At 45.0% G+C, this 25,356-nt stretch overlaps 1 protein-coding gene across 3 annotated transcripts in view; it reads right to left on the reverse strand.

The window, feature by feature from the left end:
- The window catches only part of ASTN1 (astrotactin 1), an 842,387-nt gene that overhangs the window by 393,408 nt on the left and 423,623 nt on the right, over window positions 1–25,356 (reverse strand). The window contains exon 1 of one of the 3 annotated variants that reach the window (XM_068239641.1): window positions 20,582–20,623. The exons of the other annotated variants lie outside the window; for them this stretch is intronic. The gene's annotated coding sequence lies outside the window, so the exon portion shown is untranslated. Of the gene's footprint in view, window positions 1–20,581; window positions 20,624–25,356 lie in introns of those variants that run through there. 3 annotated transcript variants of the gene reach the window in all.

Consider the following 25,356-nt stretch of genomic DNA (forward strand, 5'->3'; position numbering starts at 1 on the left):
ACACGCTTAGCAGACCCTAGCAGACCACAATGTAAATTGTGGTTATACGGCGCCAAGTCGGTGAGTTTGGCACCGAATACTAGTCAATCAACCAAAGGTGTGGAGGGTGTTAAAAGAGCACCCTGAAAGGAAAAAATACAGAGAGAAGCCCCGATGGTGCTTACATAAAAATAATAATTGGTGAGAGTTGTGGAATTCGGTACTCACAAGGAGAGGTTTCAGATAGGCAACCAACCAATGCAGGCAGATGGAGATGAACAAACCCGACTCCACTCGGGTATCCAGACGAGCTGGATGCGGTCGTGCTCTTGCTACAAAATGGTTAGATGGTTCAAGGAGTGGCTAGGCCACAGTGGACCAAATAGAATATCCCTTCAAAGGAGGGTGAGAAGCACAAAGGGGGGGAAGAGGCACCCAAGGTATCAATAAAACTATGTTAAAAACAGATAAAATAATACAATTAGGTGTCTTACCTCAACAGGTACGACAAATTTATATAATAAACAATGAATACTATGATGAAACGTGTCCACAGTACTTATAAAAATAAATGATTTATTATATGAATTTGTCTTCATTAAGATAAGGCACCTCATTTTTTCAAATGTATCTGTTTTTAACATAGTTTTATTATATCTAGGGCACCTGTTACCCTCCTTTGTAGTCAATCAGTTATAGTTTGACTAGCCAACCGACTATTCATAGTCAATCAGCTAGTACTTCAGATACCGCTTAACTGTAATACTACCCAATTAGTTAGTAGCTGAATGACCAGTAGGTCAGTCACTACTTTGGTACCTGGGGTGTTCATGTCAGGTAAGGGGCAGTATTAGACATTAGGAAGGGTGGAGTGTTAGGCATAAGGAGGGGGAGGGGAATAGTGTTAAGCATTATGAGGGGGGTTAGTGTGCTAGGCATTAGGAAGGAAGGTAAGAATGGGGACCAGGTGAATCAATAGTAAAATATCGGTAAAGTTACATTACTGATATTTTAACATCACCATCACCCTGCGCCCAATATAACTGGTGACACTGTTAAACGTGCTTAGTTTTTCTTTCGTCATTGCTCAAGGCAGTCAAAATTGTTAATGTAACTGGCTTGTGTCTGATTCTGAGTAGGTCTAGGGCAAAATCTCAGCTGGTGAGAACAGCAGTTTCTGCTGTTGTTTGAATTGGCAACAAACTGAGACAATGCACTTTTCAGAACTTTCTGCAGGTAAGCATTACTCTTATCATAACTTGGGAACTTCAGGAAAGTTTAGGGTTAGGGAAGGTAGGTGTTAAGCTTCAGAGCTGTTTAGGGTTGGGTTAGGTATAGGCTAGGAATAATAATAATGGTAACAGGACAGCACTGAGTTAGAATAAGTCTACCAGCAGTTTGGTATATAATTTAGGATTAGGCAGGGTTTAAAAAGTATAAAGTAAGCTTAGGCTTTGCTGAATGGTTTGGTTAAGGTTAGGTACTTGGAAGAGAAGGGGTTAAGAGTTAGCACAAGGATGCACACAAGGAACTTGTGGGGGCTAATGGTTAAAATAAGTTTTAATTAGCGTTAGCCAAATGACAGCTGAGAGGAATATCCCAGGGATGAGTTTAAGGATAAGCTATATTGGGGACAGAAGAAGTCCTATTACCTGTGGCGTAGCTAAGCAGCTACAGGCCCCAGAGCAAGTTTTATATTGTGCCCCTTCCAGGCTCTAGGGATGGGCAAAATTGCCAATTTCCACATCTGACAGAATTCTAAATTCCAAATGGCATTGCGAATGGCCATCTACATTGGAGAAAATACTGCCAAATTTCAGAGTTAATCTTCACCAAAATTTGCCAGGTATCTTAACTACTTGCTGACCTCGTCACGCTGATGGGCGTGGCTGCAATGGCAGCCCCAGGACCGCCTAGCGCCGATCGGCGTAAAGTCCTGGGGCAACAGTTTGCAGGAGATTGTGCGCAAGGTGCGCACGCATCTCCTGCTCGGGGGACGGAGGTCCGCCCCGCTTTCAGTCTCCGAGCGGCGATTGCAGCTCGGGAGACTGTTAGATGGCAAAATTGCTATTTACATGTACAGCACTGCGATCAGCAGCAGCGCTGTACTGGGGACAGCCGTGTGACACGGCTGTCCCCCTGGAGCACATGAGATCGATCGGTTCTCATAGGCAGAAGCCTATGAGAGCCGATCGCCACTATTGGTTGGCTGGGGGGTGGGAGGGATTAAAAAAATAATAATAATAAAATAGTAAAAAAAATACAAAAATATTAACATAAATATTTATTTAAAAAAAATAAACACGAGGGAGATCACTTGGTGGGGGGAAAGGGGGGGGGGGGGGGGGGAGGAATCACATGTGTACTGTGTTGTGCGGCCCTGCAGCTTGGCCTTAAAGCTGCAGTGGCCAATTTTGATAAGAAATAGCCTGGTCTTTAGGGAAGTTTACCACTGTGGTCCTCAAGTGGTTAAGGAGCATAGTGGGAACAAGTGATTAAAAAAAAAAAAAAACAAGACTTTGTAGTTTATAGACAACTGATTTAGAATACTTCAAAGAAAAAATGTTTTTTTTAAAGTCATCAAAATGACATTCTGCACAGTTATTCCACTATTTAAAGCAGAAATCCATCATTTACATTAAATGGCATAATTCTGCTGCAGAATGACATTTTAAATACCATTTTATGAATACTTATTGATAATCGATTTTCTCAAAAACTACAAGGACTTTTTGGATTGTTTTTTACTTGTTCCCACTATTCTCCCAAAGATACGTGGAAAATCTGGTGAAGATTGCATTTATTGGGACTTTGCAAATAACCATGGAAGTTGGCGGTATTTACTCAGATGTAAATGGTGGAATTCTGCTGCAGAATTTTCAAAAACTACAATTTTCTCAAAAACTACATGGTATTTTTGTTAAAAAAATTCAATTGTTTTCACTATTTTTCCAAAGATACCTGACAAATTTAGTGAATACTGCATTTTTACATGAGGGCTTTGCAATTGACCGAAGTAGTCGGTTGTATTGACTCTAATGGAATGGAGGAATTCTGCAGAATTTACCTTGGCATGCAGAAATCATAAATCTGCGTGAATCCACAAAGGCACACAGACCACATAATAAAAAAATAAATACAAAAATTAGGGAAGATATAAGGACCTATGTTAGAAAAAAGAGGTTTACAGATATATTTAGAGTACTAACTATTTTTAGGCGTTTTTTTTTTCCTTTTTGGATGTTACAACCCCCTTTAAACCACATTTTTCTTTCTACAGAAGCATCATCCAACTCAAAAAGTTAACATGTAGCCACACTGCTTACTTAGCTATCAGATGGTAAATTTTAGCCTGTGAATGGAATTAGAGTTTAATTATTACTGCCGGCTTAAGACATCATTGGGAGCACTTCTGCATGTTTAATCCGTACAGGCCCAATTTTCTTTGTCAAAATCATGAATAAGTGCTACTTACTTCACCTCTCATTAGACTCCCATTATTCTAAAATGTTACTACTCATCCAATTGTTACATTAGAGTGTGTTTTTTTTGTGTAGCCGGGCGATGTAGCCAATTTAGGTGTCAGGTATAATATTACCTATACTAAGAAGACGGTTATAATAAAAAAGTATTGTTTTTAATTCATTAGCCACAATGTATCTTTCAATAGACATGTCAGGATGCGAACTGCCAGGCGGCCAATGCAAGTGCCAAAGCTATATAATTGCTATTGTTTGAATACGAGCAACTTCAAAGATAAAGAAGGGCCCTGCATGGCTTTGCCGGATGTACGTTTCAGGGGGGATAAAAGGGAAGAAGATTCTAATTGTCTTCCACTCACAATTTCTGACTGCTAACTGGGGCTAACTAAGCACCTCATTAGGGAGGAATGGAACGGGTACACCTAAAGGGACGCTTTGCTCGTTAAGTTTGACTGGCATAACTTATTCTGTGACGGGTACAGAGAAGAGTAGATAGCGGCATGATCTTTCATCTCAAGTCAGCTGAAATGTTTGGCATCTATAAATACAACAAAGAAGTGGGAGTGAGGCTGGCAGTAGAGGTTCAAAGAGAATCCAGTAATGACTGACTGCTCGAAAGATTTGCCTGGCTTGTTTGTGTTATTGTTTAAAGGTTTCTAGACTAGAACACTCTATACAAAGAGAAGGTCTGTATTCTGCCCTGGTAGATTCTATATTGTTTTAACAAAATTAATCAGTATTTGAATATTTTTCTTAAGACCTCTTCAACTAAAAGAAACAAAAAAATATGTCATTAACGTATTGCGACCCCTTATTAAGCCCCTGGCAAGAAAAGCAGAGCTGCACTTGCTGACGGAAGCAAGGAAAAGGGGGCGCACAAAGGGGGGTCCCCAGTGAGGACAACAGAGCTGTTTCTGAGATTTTACATTAAAATATGAAGAAGAAATAAAAATAGCAAGGTCAGAATCTTGTGCTGAGGGCTGCGAGTGACATATTTTTGATGAGTCCACCATGAAATAAAAATAAATTGCCTGCTGTAACTACTTAGCTTTGCATACGAAAAGGCCCTTTTTTTTACTTTTTAAGGCAACCTCGAAGTAAAAATAAATTGAGATAAACAATTGTATCTGTTGCCCTAATCCTGAATAGACTTTCCTGGAATTCCTTTCTTATTTTGCGCTTAAAAGCTAAACATCTGAGTTTGAAGTTTTTATTGTCTCAGCCAAATGTCAAGTTTTTTTTCTTATGTTTTAGAGCTCCAATCTCAACCACTTCAATATCAACAGGTCCTGGGCCCTTAAAGTGTACCGCAGATGGTACACTGGGCTTGATTTACTAAAGCTGCACTAAAGGTGGCCATACACTTATAGATTTGCAGCAGATTCGACCATCAGATAGATTTCAGATGTTTGTCAAGTCGAATCTGACAGGAAACTATCTGATGTGTGCCACACACTAGGAACAGATTTCCAACAGATTTCAGAATTAAATCTATTGGAAATTGATCTAAATGCATTATTGGACCATTAGATCCAATGCAACTCTATGGGCCATCGATCTTCTGCCAGCAGCAAATTGACCTAGATTTTCCATCCTGTCAGATAGATCAAATTGATCGAAATCGGTCACATATCTATTGATTGATAGATTTGATAGAATCGATTTCCGACCGATCGAAGGCTGAAATCGACCAGTGTATGGGCCCCTTTAGATAGAAGTGTGCCTTACTTAGATAGGAGCGTGCCTTCCTATACATTGTCATTATGTATAGGAAGGCACACTCCTATCTAAGTAAGGCACGCTCCTATCTAAGGAAGGCACGCTCCTAAGTAAGGCTCGCTCCTATCTAAGGAAGGCACACTCCTATCTAAGTAAGGCTCGCTCCTATCTAAGGAAGGCACACTCCTATCTAAGTAAGGCACGCTCCTATCTAAGGAAGGCACGTTCCTATCTAAGGAAGGCACGCTCCTAAGTAAGGCACACTCCTATCTAAGGAAGGCACGTTCCTATCTAAGGAAGGCACGCTCCTATCTAAGTAAGGCACACTCCTATCTAAGGAAGGCACGTTCCTATCTAAGGAAGGCACGCTCCTAAGTAAGGCACACTCCTATCTAAGGAAGGCACGTTCCTATCTAAGGAAGGCACACTCCTAAGTAAGGCTCGCTCCTATCTAAGGAAGGCACGTTCCTATCTAAGGAAGGCACGCTCCTATCTAAGTAAGGCACACTCCTATCTAAGGAAGGCACGTTCCTATCTAAGGAAGGCACGCTCCTAAGTAAGGCACACTCCTATCTAAGGAAGCAGCCAAGCTTAAAGGGAGTCATAGCCTAAGAACGGAGTGGCCGAAGAGTAAGGCCACGGTCCTCATGGGGCTGGAGGAAGCCCCAGGTAAGTATGTATACATCATATTTACAACTTTTGGTTCTCTTTAAGTCCTACCTGACCACCTAACGCCGATAGGCGTTCGGAAGGTGGAAGCCCATGGACCAGCTAATGCCGAATGGCGTCATGTTCTGGTGCGGGGTTTTGCAGGGGATTGCGCGCTCCGTCATCAGTCTACCAGCGGCATTCACCATCTATTTACATTGTACAGCGCTGCGATCTACCACGCTGTATTGGGGATGGCCTTGTTACTTGGCTGACCCCTGGAGAGACTGGCAATGTGATCCCCTGTCATAGGTTGATGCCTATGCGAGTGAATCGCTCTCATTGGTTCACGGAGCGAGGAAGGGACCGGGGGAAAATAAATAATAATAAAAAGACATTTTTACATAAAAAAAATACACAATTTAACTAGAAGCTGGAGCAGCGATCAGAGCCCACTAACAGAAAGCTCTGTTGGTAAGCAGAAAGGGGGGGGGGGCTCATTTGTGTTCTCAGTTTTATGGCTCTGCAGGATCGGAGCTTTCTTTTTTGTCAGAATTCCTGCTGTGATCACTGTGATTGGCTCACTGGGTAAGGAGTCAATGAAATGTCTGAGGTACGGAGCTCAGCTGTCATGAGGGTTCAGCTGGGAGAGTGGGCTGCCGCAGTGCCAACGTGCCAAAGGCGATGGGACCCTGCAGTGAGAGTAAGAAACCGTAAACAGGGCATAGATTTCAATTAGTTAAGTCCAGAAGAGGTTAAACAGATGATGTTTGTTACCACCAATTATGCTAAGTATACACACAATCTAGTGTGTGTACAGGTGCCCCTGATGGTGGTATATCTTTAAATGTCATTGACCGCTAAATGCATTGTTCCCCTTCTTGAACTGCTTGCCTGAAGTCATCAAGTGCCACTCCTTCCTTCTCCATAGAAACATGCATGGCTGTAGCCATTGGACATCTCTGTACTAAGCCCATACACCACAGCATCAACTGCAAGATTGAGCTCTTGCCACTATTCTAGCATGTGCACATAGTTTTGGAATTGTTTCTCTGCCATGCAAAAGTTTTATGGCCTGTAATTTGTTATAAGTAAGAGTTACACTACAGAGCGGCACAAGGCAGACCCACAGAGAAACGGTTATCTGCCGTGCTGGATTCTTAACCCTTACAGTGAGAAAAAAGAAAAAAGGAACACAGCCTAGTTCCATGTTGGCTTGGGACTGTACATACACGTTTATCTTATGTCATTTGTCACTTCAGGTAACCTTTAACCCTTTCTAATCCCTCTTTCCGGTCACCCATGTCCCCTCCAGCACTTATTTTTCTTTTCTGCTGTGTGGGCAGGATGTACCCCTTTGCTCTAGAGCAAGGAGACGACCCAACATTAGCTGGAGCCAGCACCAGCTTGCTCACCTGTGTAATTGCATAATTACATGTAGCAGTGGGGTGCCAGAGGGAACCAAAGTGTTGGACTTGGTCCGAGACTTCAATCCACACAGGCTAATGCAGTGCCAGTCTAGATTGAGCAACGGCGCCCCTAGCGGCAAACCCGAATGCAGAAACGTAATATTTAAATTACAAAGTGCAGTGGCTGAGTATGTGTGTGGGGGAGGGGATTGCTGGCAGAGGTCAAAGTAAAGTGTCGGATTTAGTCCAACATTTTCATAGTGGTACCACATTTTTCTATCACTTAGTCTGACATTGGTGCTGAACTGGAAAATGCCAACAGAGATAAAGAAAATCTATCTTGCACCCAAAAAGTTTTGCTGAGCGTTGTACATTTTGACTTACAGCATTGTTACCCCAACCGATCCTGAAGTTTCAACAAACAGTTCTTGTTTAGGTGATATGCAACCATTGTAAATAAATCCCAATACTGGGATGTTCATTATTGAACCAGTGCGTCTATGTAGTTTTTAGGAAAGACTTTGACTTTTGACTACCTGTTAGGACACAAACGCAAATATTTTACCCCTGTAAAAGTTCACAGTGCTGTCAATGTTCCAGGCTAGGGGCAAAAATGTTTTTTTCTCGCTCTCACACATGAAAATATATAAACTCTGCTAACTCTTTAAGCAGCGGCATCGTTAAGAAGTAATTTTTAGGTGTTTTTTTTTACACTTAGGTTAAGGGCTCTAATAATATATTTCATACCTGTGTGTGAAATATATTATTAGCTGGATAATTGTGGTGGTGTCAATCACTAGAACATGGGAAAATGCATGTTTTGCTGAGAATCGGAAGTGAAAATAGCCAGTTTTCACAGGGAAAATGATTTAGAGAGAAATGCTGGCATATCCCTAATGCTTATCTGTTGTGTTAATTGAGACAGATCGGCTAGAAATTCTGTGATCTGTTCAGTTGGGATTGGAGCTGTCAGCAGAGCAATCCAAGGGATTTCCTAGCTTGTCTTAATGACATAACCAGTCAAGAGATTTGCGTTTGCATCTAATGACGTGCCGTCATGATAGGGTCAGACCCGCCAGTGAAAATGCTGGCTTCCGCATTCAGTAATAGGCTAAAGGACCACTATCAAGAAAAATTGTAAAATGTAAAATATTTAAAATATGCATGCCTGAATACACATAAGATGTACAGTACATTTCTTCTCCTATGTCACTGTCACTTACAGTAGTTACAGTAGTAAGTACATTTTTGACATATTTGACAGGTCTTGGGATAGTCGATCTCTTCATGGGGGATTTACATCTTTATCTTTAAATGCACTTTCTGAACATCAGTTGATCAATGTAGCTGCCACATTAGAGAGCAAATGACTAGGGAGGCCAGCTGAAATCTTTTCACAGGTCCATTCTAGAGAGTGCTTTTGTAAAGAATAAAGAATGTATCAAGAATGCCCCATGAGGAGATGGACTAGTCCAAAACTTGTCAGATTCTTTATATATTTCCTACCTACTGTAAGCAACAGCAAAAAAAAAAGAAGTTTATTGCTTATTTTATTCTGGTAGAAATATACTATTTTATAAGCAAGTGTAAACATGTATTATACATTTTTTGCAATAGTCAGCTGGTAATCCCTCACGTATTGATAGATTAATGCTTGGGAGGCCAGATCCCCTGTTAGTTATCGGTCTTTCAACTACAGTAAATGGCTTAAAGAGAACCCGAGATGGGTTTTTGCAATCAATAGAGGACACAGAGGCACATTCTGCATACTGTCACCAGCCTTTGTGTCCTTATAGTGTGCCCCAGCCGCCCTCCCCCTGTGCTCTGCTGTCCCCCTTATAAAAACCACCAAGCTAGCGACACACAGATTGTCACTAGCAGGCTGTTTACATTGATGCTGACACTCACTGCCGTTCCTCTGCCTCCTTTATAGAGTGGCTCCCCACCTGCGTCCCTTCCCACCCCACCTCTGTAAGCCGATTGGAGGAAGCTTACAGAGGCGGGGAGGGAAGGGATGCAGGTGGGGAATGGTGATATGCAGGAGGCGGGGGAGAGGCAATAGTAATATATCAAAATTTTGCGTCATTTTTCGCATAATTTTTGTGAAATTATAGGCAGACTTTAGCGTTTAATAGCAAAGCCCTCATACATGCTATTGCTACCAAAATTGCTACATGTGTTAAAGTGGATCCGAGGTGAACTTTTACTCATTGCATAATTGTGTTCCTTTCCTATTGCTTATAGGCCATTCCTCAAGCCAAATAATTTTTTGTTTTTGTTTTAATACTCTAATTCCCTATAAACTAAATAAGCCCCACCCACAGTTTTCAGAGAGCCTTGACAGTAGCAAGGGCATATGGGAGCTCAGTCTGGGCAGGAGGAGGGGGAGGTATTTCTAGCTAGAGATTTCAGAGGCAGAGGGGAGGAGGGAGGAGGGGGGATTAGGTTTTTTTTCAGTCTGAGTGCTCAAGATACAGATAAGCTTGCCTGTGTGTAATGTTTACAAACAACATGGCTGCTGTCATTGTGTCACAGGAAGAAATAATCATATTCTATTAAAGCAGTATGCAGACAGATTTACTGTTTAAACCATCTAAACTGTACATAAGATATATAGACAAGTTACTTGTTATAGTTAGTTTTTCATCTCGTATCCACTTTAAGGAGAAGAGTGGGTACAAGTAAAAAAAAATAATTTTTCAAAAAGACATTGTAGTGAGAAAATCCATTTTAACCACTTAACGACCAGCTAACGCCGATAGGCGGCACCTGGTCGTTTGTGGTTTTGCATGGAAACGGCCTTTCCATGCCAGTTCACGGAGGGTGTCTCCGTGAACAGTGTGCGAGCCGCCGATCGCGGCTCGCACGCATAATGTACACACGCGGGGAAGAAATCCCCGCTGTTTACATCAATACGGCGCTGCCTCTGATTGGCCGGGGATTGCCATCATTTGATAGGCTGAAGCCTATGCTATCTGGCGCAGGACGGATATCCGTCCTGCTCACATCAGAGGAAGAGGGAGAGGGAGGGAGAGGAAGGTATGGCGGAAAACATTGCGGAGGGGGGCCACACGGAGCGGCGGCGATCAGACCCCCCCAGCAGATCATCCCCCTAGTGGGGAAAAAAGGGGGGGAAGTCTGATCGCCCTGCCTTGCACATGATCTGCGCTGCGGGCTGGAGAGCCTATGCAGTGCAGATCACACAGAACAGCCCCGGTCCTTAAAGGGAACCAGAGGCCCCAGGAAAAAGAGACTATACATACCTGGGGCTTCCTCCAACCCCATACGCACAGGTCGCTCCCACGCCGCCATCCTTTGCTGCCTGGATCCACCAGTACCTGGTCCCGTCATGGCCGCCAGTCGGCCGGTCGGCCGGCAGACGCGGCCAATTGTCCGCATCACACGGCACTCCCTCTATACAAGTACGCATGAGGCTGCCTACTGCGCAGCCGCATGCGTACAGGTATGGAGGGAGCCACTGTGATGCGGACAATTGGCCGCGTCCGCCGGAAAGGACGGGCCCGGTACCGGCGGTTCCAGGAAGCGGAGGATGGCGGCGTGGGAGCGATCCAGGCTTATGGGGCTGGAAGAAGCCCCAGGTATGTATAAAAGCTTTTTATTTTTATTTTGTAAGTTCCTCTCTGGTTCCCTTTAAGTGGTTAAATATGCAAAGAAACATTATTTTTAAACTGTCATTTTTTAACCATTTTTTCTTTGTATTTTTAAAATCGATATTCTCAAAAACTACAAGGTCTTTTTGGAAAATTCTTTTTTTTGACCTGTTCCCACTATTCTCCTTAACATATGTTCAATTTTCTCACTACCATGTATGAGGGCTTTGCTATTTACTGCCAAAGTGGGCACGAAATTAAGCAAAAATTACGCAAAATGTTAGGTGAAATTACAAATGACTATACGAAATCAATTGAATTTACAAATCGTAATTACGTATAGGCGTAAATGCGAAAATTTCGTAAGCTGATAACGATCATCACTGAGGCTTAGTAGGTTTGGGAAGTAATTAGCTAAATGGCCATAACTGTAGGTCATACAGTATTGTGTGCATGAGGCCCTTTCTACTGTTCAGGCAGGATTGGAAAAGAGACGCTCCAGGGGAGAGACTGGGAGAAAAGAGACGCTCCAGGGGAGAGACTGGGAGAAAAGAGTCGCTCCAGGGGAGAGACTGGGAGAAAAGAGGCGCTCCAGGGGAGAGACTGGGAGAAAAGAGGCGCTCCAGGAGAGAGACTGGGAGAAAAGAGGCGCTCCAGGGGAGAGACTGGGAGAAAATCGGCGCTCCAGGTGAGAGACTGGGAGAAAAGAGGAGCTCCAGGGGAGAGACTGGGAGAAAAGAGGCACTCCAGGGGAGAGACTGGGAGAAAAGAGGCGCTCCAGTGGAGAGACTGGGAGAAAAACGGCGCTCCAGGGGAGACACTGGGAGAAAAGAGGCGCTCCAGGGGAGACACTGGGAGAAAAGAGGCGCTCCAGGGGAGAGAGTGTAAAAAAGGGTGAGAAACATGAACTGAACTGTATACTAAAAAAATAAAAAATAGCCCCAATATTGCTGAACTGAAGCACCATGTACAATGCATTTTATGAGTGAACCCAGGGCTGGTGTAATCCATGTGGAGGCCCCAGGGCAAAAGAATCTTGAGCCCCCCCTACCCCCAGCAAAGGCAGCCCCCAGGGCCCCTGCGCCGCTGGACTCCTTAGGTGACCTGCCAATGACTGCTCCCCGTTGCCCCAGCACGTTCTGAAGCTAAGCTGGCTTTGAATACCTCACCTGTCCCAGCATCTACTCCGTCCTGCTCTCAGTCGTTATCCACTCTACCTGTGTCATCTTCATCCTGCGCATGTTATGTGTAAATAACATGGCTGAACATACAGAAGATGGAGATAGCGTGGCTGAAGACACAGATCGTAAAGAAGCAGCTGCTGGGACAGGTGAGTTATTACAAGGCAGCTCAGCTATGGAACATGCAGAAGCCATGGGGAGCAGCCAGCGGGAGACCACCTGGGGGGTCTGGCAGAGCGGGGTCCCTGGAGTGGTCAGGGCCTTGGGCAGTTGCCCCCTTTGCTTCAATGGCAGCGCCAGCCTTGTGTGGACCCTCCTCCTCAGTTAGACTCCACTAATAGAGCTGTACTGAGTGCATGTGGACCTTTAGGAAATACATGGTACTGCAATAAATGTGTTGGTCAAATTGTCATAGTATACAGTTGACTGGGAGTTAAGTGGTTTTTGCATACTCTCTCATCTGGGTCTCCTCCAGCTTCTGGAAAAATAGTCATTTTTGGCTTCTGGCTAGAATACAAAAATAAATATTAGGAAGCAACCTAAAAAGGACAGGAATTGATCAAGACAAGCAGGGAGATATACTAGTTTTCTCCACAGGCCCTAGCAAAGTCAAAAATTGATGCAGTTATGAAATTAATACTGTAATAGCTATACTTAAGCTGGCTAGCAGCCTCCCCCCAGGTGTAAAGTGGTCCCCATGGCCGCTACAGAGAATTCGACAGAGGAGAAACACACTTGTCCAACAGGCACGCTCCAATATCAGTCTACTTGCTTCCTGTCTTCATCCCTGTTGGTGACTCCTCAGTGACCCGGCACATGTAACATAACACGCCCCCAAGTCATTAAAATGGGTAAGGCTCAACACACACCATACAATCTTGGCTGTTCAATCTTATCACTTTCATGTAGTATAAGAGCTTATCCAATCAATCATTCAAAGTATTTTCAATCTGTTGGCCCTTATACTACATAGATTTGGTAAATCTGTACAACCAAGATTGTATGGTGTGTTTTGAGCTTAACAGAGATGTAGATAGGGAGCATGCAGACTGATGGAGGAGTATGTCGGCCGGACTGTAAGGTCTGCTCCCATGCCAAATTCTCTGTAGGGGCCCCAGGGACCACTATACACTCAAGTGGCAAATTCACTGGCTTCAGCTTCACATGGAAAAGAAGTCTCACTTTGATTGAAAATGCAAAACAGACATTTGCCTTCTTAAAGTCATTGGGTTTGGGTACTGGAAAAAAAATAATCAGCCAGATACTTACCTAAGGAGAGGTAAGGCTCTGGATCCTATAGAGTCTTCCCGCTCCTCTCACGGTCCCCTTGTTTAAGCGGCAGCTCCTCTGTTTAAATTCCCCACCGTGGGGGACTTTGGAAGTCTTTGGGAGCCGAGTCATCCCGAAGACAGGTGGCTCCATACTGCCCAAGTGCGAGTTTGTAAGAAAGGAGGCTCGCACGTGTGCAGTGTGGAGCGGCCTGTCTTCTGGAGCACTCGGGCTTTCGAAGCCTCCTTCGGCGGTGGTAAGCAGTATTTGAATACGGGGCACTGGAATACGGGGACCGTGAGAGGACCAGGAAGGCTCTATAGGACCCAGAGCCTTCCCTCTCCTTAGGTAAGTATCTGGTTTATTTATTTATTTTATCTCGGTTCCCATTGAATTTAAAACAGAAGATGTTTTCAATGTATTCTGGTTGGAGTGAGCATTGAGATGTCCCACAATGCATCACTGCTGAATATACCAATCATCCCTTTGTTGTCCCTGTAAGCGAAACACACCTCCAGAACCGCTGGAATGCAATGATGTGTCAGCTTGTTAATTGCCAGACATCTATAGTCACCAACATATGCAATTCATAAGATTTCAACTGATACCAGAAAGGTTGTCAAGCAAAATTGATAAGACGTGTAGAAAAATGACCATCAAACAAGTGTGTGTTGTGGGAAAAGGGGGTGGCAAGCAAGAAGGTAAGGTGGGGTCAGAGCCGAATCATCCACAAGGCAATTCTAGGCAGCTGCCTAGGGCCTGGAGAGAAAATAGATGCCTGGTGGATACTAGCCCTCACCAAATCTAACTAAAAAAGGCAGGTGACCATCAAAAAATGATATCTTGCCCTGGGCCCTATTTTATCTTAATCTTTTTCTGAGTGGGGGAGGGGGACAAGCAGGACTGTAAGGTGGGGGAGGGGATTTGACAGCAGCACAACATTGTACTACAAAACTACATTGAGCTGTACAGAGATAGCCATTCGATACATTCACAACAGATTTCTGCTGGAAACTAATTAAGTGGGCAGTGTGGTAGAGTATCGATCACCACCCAATCAATTACCCATCAGGGAGGGATCGATTGTTTGCCACATCGGCCATTATCAACCCTTGTTTGGCTAGCTTAAGTACTTTAGTCATTCATTCATTGTGACAGCGTGAAAGCAGTGGGGTAACATTCTCAGAAGGCGCTTAGCAAAAACAGCCTCCATATTTTTCTCAGTAAGTTCTAATTGAACTCTGAATAAGTTGAAAGGGATAATCCGGGAATTAAACTCCTTTCCACTTACACAGGTAGAGGGTTTATTCAGCGATCTCCAGCCCTCTGCTCATTCGCTTGCACAGGCAATTAATGAGCTAAGGACCGTACATCAGCCCTAAGAGCAGCCCTGCTGGCAGGCGCAGGTTGTCAGGGAAGACGCTGCCATAGGTTCTCATCAGTTCTATAAGTATCTATGGCAGCATCTCCGCTAACAACCAGTCTGTCTCAGCAGGCTGATTTTAAATAAGGCCATGACTTCACACAACCCTCACCTTTTACATGGGAGTTAATGAGCTGGGGCCTGAATATGACAGAACAGCATCCTTCTGTGGCAAGTCAGATGCCTCTAAAGGGAAATTGTATTGAGAAAATTTCAGTCTTTTCATTACAACTTTTCAATTTTCAAGGATAAATTTTAAACGCTTATTTCAGCTTGATTACTCAGTGTTTGTGTGCATATAAAACACATTTCACAGTCCATGTCCACGTGCTCCCTTCCTTTCCCACCTCCCCCACTACTTCAACTACATAGTACCCCTGCCCACACTCTAGTTTATTATGAGCAAAACTTACACCTTTTCCCCTATTAGGAGGTAGGTTTTAATAACCATATGTACCATACACACTAACACTAATTCTAATACTAAACTATAAAGCATTATTTAATTGTTAATATGGTCATTGGTCTGATATATCCATTTGTGTCTCTGGTTTTCAGTAAAATACTTTGTTGTTTATTGCCTGATGAAGCAGGACTATATCTGTGAAACGCATTGCAGCACTGTTTTGGAGTATGTTAATAAATCTATTTTTTTTGAAAACTGACAGTTTCATGTCTGCATCAGGGAGGTAAGTCCTCCACTGAATTTTTAAGTTTTTAGTATATTTTATCCTGTTGGCGCCTCTGTTCACTTCGTACGATCCTTGTGTCCACCCCTGGTGGAGGGGTGATATACCCCCTTATTTATGATCTACAGAGAGTGACTTCTTAATCCTGAGTGGGAAGTGGACAGATCTTAATCTCCCCACCTGCATTTACAGTGGTTGCCTAGAGGGTAACCCTAGTTTGTGAGTATTGTTTGACTTACCTACAGTACATTGTCCACCCTTATCCAATACTTACTACACTATATTGGGCTCTCGGTGTCTCTTCATTTTGTACATTTCACAGTGTTTCTGCCCAGTGGCGTAACTAAGGAGCTTGGGGCCCCAGTGCAAGTTTTAAATGGGGACCCAAGCACTCTATTGATATGGAGGGCCAAAACCTACCAAGTACAGCTGCAATGTCAAAGAGCTGTATTTAGAAACAGTTTGTAAGTGATTAAAACTATGCAATGCACATATAGAGGTGTTCATTACCAGCATAGCACCAATGAAAAGCTAATTTAATAGACCAAGGAGGGCCCTTAGTAGGCCCCTCTGGTCCAGGGGCCCTGGTGCGGTCGCAATCACTGCATTCCCTATTGCTACGCCACTGCTTTTACAAAAAACTAGGAGACAGATGTGCCAAAGTTTGCGGTTAGCCAAAGGGTTTATCCATGTGTTGATAATGAATAGCAAAAACTTGCCCTGCCCAACCCATGACTACCGCAGTAACGCAAGAATTTCTGGAGAGTCTCATGTCAACAGTAATCCAAACAGAGAACAGAAAGCACTGTAGCCAAAGATGCAAAAAGGGGCAGTTTTGAACATTCTTAGCTGGTTGAAGACTAATAGAAATATAGTTTTTACGGCAATAATAATAAACTGCAAAAACACTTAGCAACAATCTATGTACACAACAATTTTCTGAGAAAATTGCCAAGAAAAATGCCAAGAAAAAAAATCCATCTGCCTTAGGCCCAGTGCACACCAAAACCGCTAGCAGATCCTCAAAACTCTAGAGGTTTTTGGAGCAGATTTCAGAGCGATTCTAGGCATGTTTAAAGACGTTTTCAAGACATGCCTAGCGTTTTTGGGAGCGTTTTTGTGTAGCATATTACAAATATTGTTACAGTAAAAGCTGTTACTGAACAGCTTCTGTAACAAAAACGCATGGAAAACCGCTCTGATCTAGCGTTTTTCAGAGCGGTTTGAGCTTTTCCTATACTTTACCTTGAGGCAGAAACGCTTCTGCAAACCGCAAACGTGCAGCAGGAGGCCTGTTTGCGGTTTGCTAAAAAACTTAAACCGCTGGTGTGCATCATCCCACTGAAATACATTAGCCAAGCGTTTTCACCGGCAGAAGCGGTTTGCAGATCGGTGCAAAAACCGCTCGGTGTTGACCAGGCCTTATTTTATGGGAAGTGTTAATTGAACACATTGTGGTCCTCATGCACGTCATCCTTTGCGAATGTTCACTTCTTTAAAGCTTTTGTGAAAAATCTGTTAGGGCCCGTTTCCACTATAGCGTTGCGGAATCGGCCGAAATCACCACTGATGAAATCTCATGCGGGTGCGAAATTGCATGCGTTTTTTGCCGCGATTTCGCATGCAATTTCGCATAGGTTAGGGTATATACGAATTTAACCATGTCACTGCCTGTGTAAATTAACATTGCTTCCTATGCGAAATCGCGGCAAAAAACGCATGCCAAAAATGCATGCGATTTCCCTATTAAATACATTGCCTGCGATTTGCCTGCATTCCACACGCAAGCGTATTCTGAGAGCTCTGCCGTGCAGAAAAATCCTGCGCAGAAAAATGCTCAGAAAAACTGACAAGTGGAAACAGGCCCATCCACTTGTATTGGCTATGCAAATCCGCATGCAGGAAACGCATGCGGATTCCCGATAGTGGAAACTTTAAATTCTAAAAAATAGAAATGACTCAAACAACCAACTTAAAAAGTCTATTTTTCAATTGATCAATTTGACATTCTGAAAATAATGCATGTTCCTCTAAAACTCATCACTTGCAATTGCCAATAGCAGCCACCTAATAAGTGTGGACTGCATGGGCTACCATAGAGAGGAAATTACATAGGAACCAGGATATGCAGGTGGAACGCATATGCGTTCCACAGCGTTATTGGCCATTAGAACTGGAAATAGGCGGATTTTGACGGCGCAGTCACGCCGATTGCCTCCCCGATGGCCTTCTTATACCTGGTTATGTCGCAGCCTGCACTTAAGCCTCCGTGGAAGCGCAAGTTCAGTGCGAAACGGCTGTAAGGCGTCAGTGCCCAGCACCCACAGCACTCATCACACCTCGCAGCACTGATATGTTCACAGATGTATAGCTGTTGCATACAAATTGTATTAAATTGTGCCTCATCTTTTTGGATAATAAATGTATCTCTCCTCTTCTGTTATATTCCTCTAAAATAAGAAACAGCATTCAACCTTAAAAGAATAAAATATAAGAGAAGTTTGATTTTTTTATTATCCAGCTATACACACACTATTACACACAGATGCACACTTGTATAGTATAATGTTTGTATGGGAACAGTAAATTCGGGCGCCTGAGGCTAGTGGACAAATCGGGCGCCGCCATTCACTCCTATAATAAATATCGTTTAATGGGCGCCCGATAGGAAAAAAGGGCGCCGGAGAAAAATAACGTTTTAAAAGCGGCGCCCGGAGACTTAATGTATTATTACTGTTTCTCATGATTACACATTATTTAATGATTTATACATTTTTAAATTTTATTTTTAAACGAAAAACAGTACAATATTTTTTCCAAACATTATTTTTAAACGAAAAACAGTACATTTTTTTTTAACATTATTTTCAAACGAAAAAACCAACAGGGGGGTCTTAGGTTTAGGCACCAACAGGGGGGTCTTAGGTTTAGGCACTAACAGGGGGGTCTTAGGTTTAGGCACCAACAGGGGGGTCTTAGGTTTAGGCACTAACAGGGGGGTCTTAGGTTTAGGCACTAACAGGGGGGTCTTAGGTTTAGGCACCAACAGGGGGGTCTTAGGTTTAGGCACTAACAGGGGGGTCTAGGGGTTAGGGGTAGGTACAGGGAGGGTTACTTAGGCACCAACAGGGGGGGTCTTAGGTTTAGGCATCAACAGGGGGGTCTAGGGGTTAGGGGTAGGTACAGGGAGGGTTACTTAGTAATTTTTTTTTTAAACGTTATTATACGTTTCACTATTTAAACGAAAGATTAACGTTTTTACAATTGCCGATTTAATGCACATTATTTAATGATTTATAACTTTATAAAACATTAATTTTAAACGAAATACAGTACAATACATTTTTAAACGTTATCCATGCTTATCGTTAAAAACCCGGCGCCCTTTTTTCCCAGCGCCCCTTTTTAACGTACGCTGTTTGTATATGATTAACCACTTCAGGACGAGAACAATTTTCACATATCAGCACTGCTCCCATTCATTCGCCAATAACTTTATTACTACTAATCACATCTAAATGATCTATATATTGTTTTTTTTTCAGGACAAATTAGGCTTTTAGGGCTGGTGCACACCGAGCGGCTTTTTCCGCGTTTTCAGATCCGCTTGCGGCTGCGGATCTGCTTGGTCAATGTATCTCAATGGGGTGGTGCACACCAGAGCGGCAGGCGTTTTGCAGAAACGAAAAATGCCTGGGTGAGGCATTTTTTGGATTGCGGATGCGTTTCTGCCTCAATGTTAAGTATAGGAAAAACGCAAACCGCTCTGAAAAACGGCACTTCAGAGCGGTTTTGCAGGCGTTTTTGTTACAGAAGCTGTTCAGTAACAGCTTTACTGTAACAATATATGAAATCTACTATACTGAAAACCGCAGCAGCAATCCGCAAAACGCTAGCAAAACGCCTCATAAAAATAAAAAAAAGCGTTTAAAAATCTGCTAGCGTTTTGCGGATCTGCTAGCGGGTTTTGGTGTGCACCAGCCCTTAGTGTGTGAAAATTTTGTTTAGTAATTACCTAATTTTCTATGTATTTTAAAGAAAACCTGTACTGAAAATAGTCTGGGGGGTACTCATCTCAGTAGGGGGAAGCTTCTGGACCCTATCGAGGCTTCCCCATCCTCCTCCGTCCCACGGCGGTCTCGCTGCAGCCCACGGAACGCACAGGTGACAATTTGTTGGCCTGTGCAATATTTACCTTTTCTGGCTCCAGCGGGGGCGCTGTTGCAGCTCTTCTGATGGAGCAGGCGGAAATAGCCGATCTCCGTCGGGTCCGCTCTACTGCGCAGGCACAGGAGACTTACACCTGCGCAGTAGAGTGGCCCGACGGAGATCGGCTATTTCCGTCTATCTCCGTGGGAAGAGCAGATACTGCGCCTGCGCTGGAGCCACGGAGGTAAATATTTACATCGCCGCCGCTCCTGGAGGATTTTCGCTGCCACCGTGGGACCGAGGAGGACGGGGGAAGCCTCAATAGGATCTGGAGGCTTTCCCCCACCCGAGGTGAGTACCCCCCCAGGGGATGTTTTTTCGATTTCTAGTTACACCCCTGACCATATACATAACAATTGATAGGGTGCAACAAAACCTGCCAAGGACAACCCCAGCATCAGAGCTGCAGGAAGGGGATGGGGAACAATGTGTTAATGATTATTATCATTCAAAACATTTATAGAAGTGATCGTTACCAGCACAGGATGAATAAAAAGCTAATACTGCAGTTGAGGGAGGGCCCTGAGGGGCCTCTCTGGCCCAAGGGACTCGGTGCGGTCAAGAGTCAAGACCTGTGCAACCCCTTTTGCTACACCACTGCTGCTCTCCACATGGGCTGGGATTTTTTACACCTTGCTATCATCACAAAAGCCTTTGGTTGTTATGCTGAAACTGGAGTTCACAGTAAACCAACTTTTAAAAAATAATTGCGTTTGTGACCCATCAACACATATCAGCTGCAAGAATCAGCAAACGATCTGGCAATAAAATGTTAGAAGGCCTATCTGTAGTGACAGCATAGCATCGCTAGAGGAAACCTCTCTCCATGCAGGGAATATGTACAATATCCTTCACTAGTAAGCTTGTTCACAGGGGCGGAGTGGCCTGGGGGGACAGGGGGCGATTGCCCCCCGGGCCGCCTCCTGCACCTTTCATCAGGGCCGCCAGGATTTTTTTCCTACTTGTCATATAAGCGGCTCCCTCTCCCAGCCTGAATGCAGTGAGTGTTGGTGAATCGTTCGAGGTGCTGCTAGGCAACAGAGGTCCTGCCCCCTGCCTGTAATACCAGCCAGCCAGTGAAGAGAGAGCAGAGGTGGCTCTAGCGCGTCATTTGAAGTGGCCAGGCTGCCGGAGGATTCCAGTGCTACCTGGTGAAATGAACGCTGCAGTTTCTCCCTCAATGCCAGATTCCCAGCCTCCTGCCCCTTGAAGCTGGAAGGGACAGGACACAGATCACTGCAGCCAAACATCAGCGACCAGACAATGTTCTTTGTAAGCAGACACCTCCTCTTCACTTGTTTGCTCTGTTTTGAACTGGCCAGCTCTGTGTACATGTAACCCTTTCACTGCTGCCTGCTAGTTTTAGCTTTTTGCAGCACTGGCTCTTTGTATGCATATTTATATATTCTTCTAGTTTGACTGCACACTGATATACTGTACTATATCACTAACACTTACTACTTTACTTAAAGGGAAGGTTCAGGGAGGGTGGGTTAAAAATAAAAATCAAATTCCACTTACCTGGGGCTTCCTCCAGCCCGTGGCAGGCAGGAGGTGCCCTCGCCGCCGCTCCGCAGGCTCCCGGTGGTCTCCGGTGGCGCGCCCGACCTGGCCAGGCCGGCTGCCAGGTCGGGCTCTTCTGCGCTCCAAGGCCCGGAACTTCTGCGTCCCACGTCGGCGCTCTGACGTCATCGGACGTCCTCCGGGCTCTACTGCGCATGCGCAGAACTACTGCGCATGCGCAGAACTACTGCGCATGCGCAGTAGAGCACGGAGGACGTCCGATGACGTCAGAGCGCCGGCGTGGGACGCAGAAGTTCCGGGCCTTGGAGCGCAGAAGAGCCCGACCTGGCAGCCGGCCTGGCCAGGTCGGGCGCGCCACCGGAGACCACCGGGAGCCTGCGGAGCGGCGGCGAGGGCACCTCCTGCCTGCCACGGGCTGGAGGAAGCCCCAGGTAAGTGGAATTTGATTTTTATTTTTAACCCACCCTCCCTGAACCTTCCCTTTAAAGAACTTCCGATGGTTCCGATGCACAATAAAAAAAAACTATTTTTTAATCACGCTTCTCCTGGCCGCGAGCAGCAGTCGCAGTCCCTTGCCGCAGCCCTGGTCCTCTTCAGTGTCCCTGCTGGCCGTCTGCAATGATGTCTACCTGCTGGCAGGGTTGGCTCTTCTGTGCATGAGTCCACGTCATCTGGCGCATACTGCACCTGAGCATTAGTTTTGCACACGCCCAGTATGCGCCAGATGTGGACGTGCAGGCGCAGAAGACCCGACCACCTGGCGGGTAGCCATCATTGTGGATAGCCAGCAGGGACATTGAAGAGGACCAGGGCTGTGGCAAGGAACTGTGACTGCTGCTCGGGGCCAAAAGAAGCCCTAGGTGATTAAAAAATAGATTTTTTACTTTGCATCGGAAGTCCTTTAACCTCCTTAGCGGTAACCCCGTGTGTGACACGGGGTAAGCCGCCGGAGGGTGCCGCTCAGGCCCTGCTGTGCCGATTTAAATAATTTTTTTTTTTGCTGGACGCAGCTAGCACTTTGCTAGCTGCGCCAGCACCCCGATCGCCGCCGCCGCGCGCCCGATCGCCGCTATCCGGTGCGGCGCGCGGCCCCCCCCAGACCCCTGCGCTGCCTGGCCAATCAGTGCCAGGCAGCGCCAAGGGGTGGATCGGGTCTCCCAATGACGTCCCGACGTCAGTGACGTCATCCCGCCCCGTCGCCATGGCGACGGGGGAAGCCCTCCAGGAAATCCCGTTCTTTGAACGGGATTTCCTGATCGCCTATCGCCGGATTCGATCGGCGGGGCTGGGGGGATGCCGCTGAGCAGCGGCTATCATGTAGCGAGCCCTGGGCTCGCTACATGATTTAAAAAAAAATAAATTAAAAAAAAACTGCTGCGCTGCCCCCTGGCGGTATTTTTCATACCGCCAAGGGGGTTAAAGGAAACCTTAAAGTGTACCTGAGTTGTGTACTGGTGTATTTATACTTACCTGGGGCATCCTCCAGCCCCATGAGGTGCTTCCTCGCTGGCCGCTTTGTTGTCTTGTAATATTACACAACCCCCTCCTGGTAATCTAGCCAGTCGCAGCCAGTCATGCGCTTCTGCACATGCCTGTTTCCCTCACCATTCCCTCTCCCTGCTGTCCTCCTTGTCCCTCTCTGATATCCATTCAGCAGCTGTTCCCTCTGAAAGTTGCATGTGCCTCCTGAATTGTGCTCCCACAGCCGGGAGCATTCTGCGTTTGCGAAGTTGCTAAAAATTGGTACTGCGCACGCAGCGAACATTTCCAACTATGGAAGTGTGATCAGGGAGGCGTGTGGCCATGCCTGGTCCCTCACCCTCTGCAGGGGCCTCAGGCTGAGCTGTCCCTGTGCTCCACAGCCCCTCTTAAGAGTAGTAATCACATGTCCTCGATCCAATGGCAAATCTCTCTGCTCTCCTCAAGCTGAGAGTAACTATGGTGGCTTTCCTGTCACTTAGCCTCCAGGTACCATGGTTACCTGATGATAAGCGTTCTCCTATCTTCCTCACTGGTACCCCCTACTGCTGGATTATATTGATCACATCATTACGCGACACCGGCATTAGGAGGGAGCAGGCAGAGGAGGACGCATATCATGCAGACACCTTGGAGTAGGTGAGATGACTGCTGCTCTTCCCGCTGCGGGGGGTGGGGAACCAAAGGAGCCACGGTGGGGGGACACAGGAGCCATGGGGGTGGGGCACAGGGGGAACAAAAGTGACACAGGGAAAAAGGAACAAGGGACATGAGGGGACACAGAGGGAGATAAGAGACAGAGGGGGACGAAAAAGGCACAGTGGGAATAGGTGACATAGAGGGGGACAGAAGAGGCACAGAAATGAGTGTTCTGACTTAAGAACAGATTTAGATTAAGAACAAACCTACATTCCCTATTTCCTCCATTAACCAAGGACTACCTGTATTTCACAAGCCACTTTTATTAGGTACAGTATGTCTTGCTAGTACTGAATATATTCTGTTTTTGCCATCAGAACTGCCTTAATTTTAATTCTTTATGGCATTCCTCTGAGATTTTTGGTCCATACTGACATGTTATGCAGTTGACTCCACCCACAGCATGCCATGGTCACGCCCATTTTTGTCATCTGTCGTTACCCCCCCCTCAAGGGCCTCTGGGTTTCATTTTCCCCCCAGGCCAAAAGGTCCCAGTCCTCCCCTGCTTGTTCAGTAAAAGGGCGATCAGCCAAGAAAATTGAACATTTTTTCACACTGCACAGACGCCTGCTGTAAGGGGAAAAAAAGCAAATCGTTTGAGCTAAAAGAAAAACTGCATTCTCTACAGGTACTTAGAGGTTGTTTATTGCACAGGAAATTACTGGATTCTCTTTTTTTTCACCTTTCATTCCATTAGCGCATATCTAGATGCATATGTGGAGCCTGAGCTAGTGGTTGACCTCCGGTTATTTAGAGAATGCGAGTCTTAGTTTGGAGACAGTGTTTCTGCAGACTCGGTGGGAATTGTGGTGGTTTTTGTTTTGTTGTTTGAGGCCAGTTTTATGCTTATTTTTAGCATTGCATTTGCGGATGCGATGCTCCTGCTGTATCCTACCGCAACAACTGACAAACATATGACCCTGCAGCAGAGTGTGCCGACAGGGTTATAGGCATAGCGCCACCGGCCGCTCAGTGACGTCCTCCCTGCTGAGTAGAAAGTATGTCACTGGGATTTCAGTCGGACCATGCATGTGCGCCGTGACACACTGCATTCCCATTTAATACATTCCTACATCGCAAATTAACTCCAATGACTTCCGCCGCCACTGTGTAAAGTCATACGGTAACGTCCTGCAGACTTTGCATTGGATCTGCGGTGATTCGGGAGATTCCGATGAAAAGTGGTAAGTGTGCAAGGCCCCATACACTTGCATTGCTGTTTTACCGCAGGGTAACGCAACGCACACTTGCAATGCATGTGTAAAAGGGGCCAGAAATTGTTCAGTCGTCCCACTGATCAGAGCAAACTGTATTTATTTATTTTTTTAGCTTTGGAGCATTGTGCCTGACTAGCTACACCCTGCAATAGCTATTTAAGTACAGCTGGTATCTGACTAAACTCTGCAGCCCAAGGTGGAAAGTAGGGCGGCCTTCAGGTAGGTCTGCTTTGAATGCCGCTGCCTGGATATGCCCTATTGTAAATGTTTTAATCACAAATAAGAACTGCAGTTACAAAAATAGGTTTTAGGGAACTCTGCAGCTTCCCATTAAAGGACAACCGAGGTGAAAGGTGACATGATGAGAGAGACATGTATGTACAGTGCCACAACTATATTGTGTTCCTTTTTTTTCATTCTCTGCCTGAAAGAGTTAAACATCAGGTATGCAAGTGACAGTTTCTATCTGGGTTGGTACCATGTTGGACTGAGTCAGACAATTGCATAACCCTCACTGATAAGTAATTATAGCCATACAACACTTTCCTGTTAGTAAATTGCTTCTGAGAGCAGGAAAGAGATAAAAAGGGCCAATAGTTCATATATTTCAGCTCTGACATATTTCAATGAAGGTGTCATTGAGCAGAGACAATGAAACAGTAAAAACTTAAAAAAATAAACTAGATTTAATTCCTACTAATATAATAAATGGGAAAGTTCCGATGTTTGGATGTTTGTTACTCGATCACGCAAAAATGGCTGAATTTGAATGAAATTTGGCACACACATAGTACATTACCTGGAATAAAGTATAGGAT

This window comes from Hyperolius riggenbachi, chromosome 6, assembly GCF_040937935.1.
Source record: "Hyperolius riggenbachi isolate aHypRig1 chromosome 6, aHypRig1.pri, whole genome shotgun sequence".
NCBI classification, from domain to species: Eukaryota; Metazoa; Chordata; class Amphibia; order Anura; family Hyperoliidae; genus Hyperolius; species Hyperolius riggenbachi.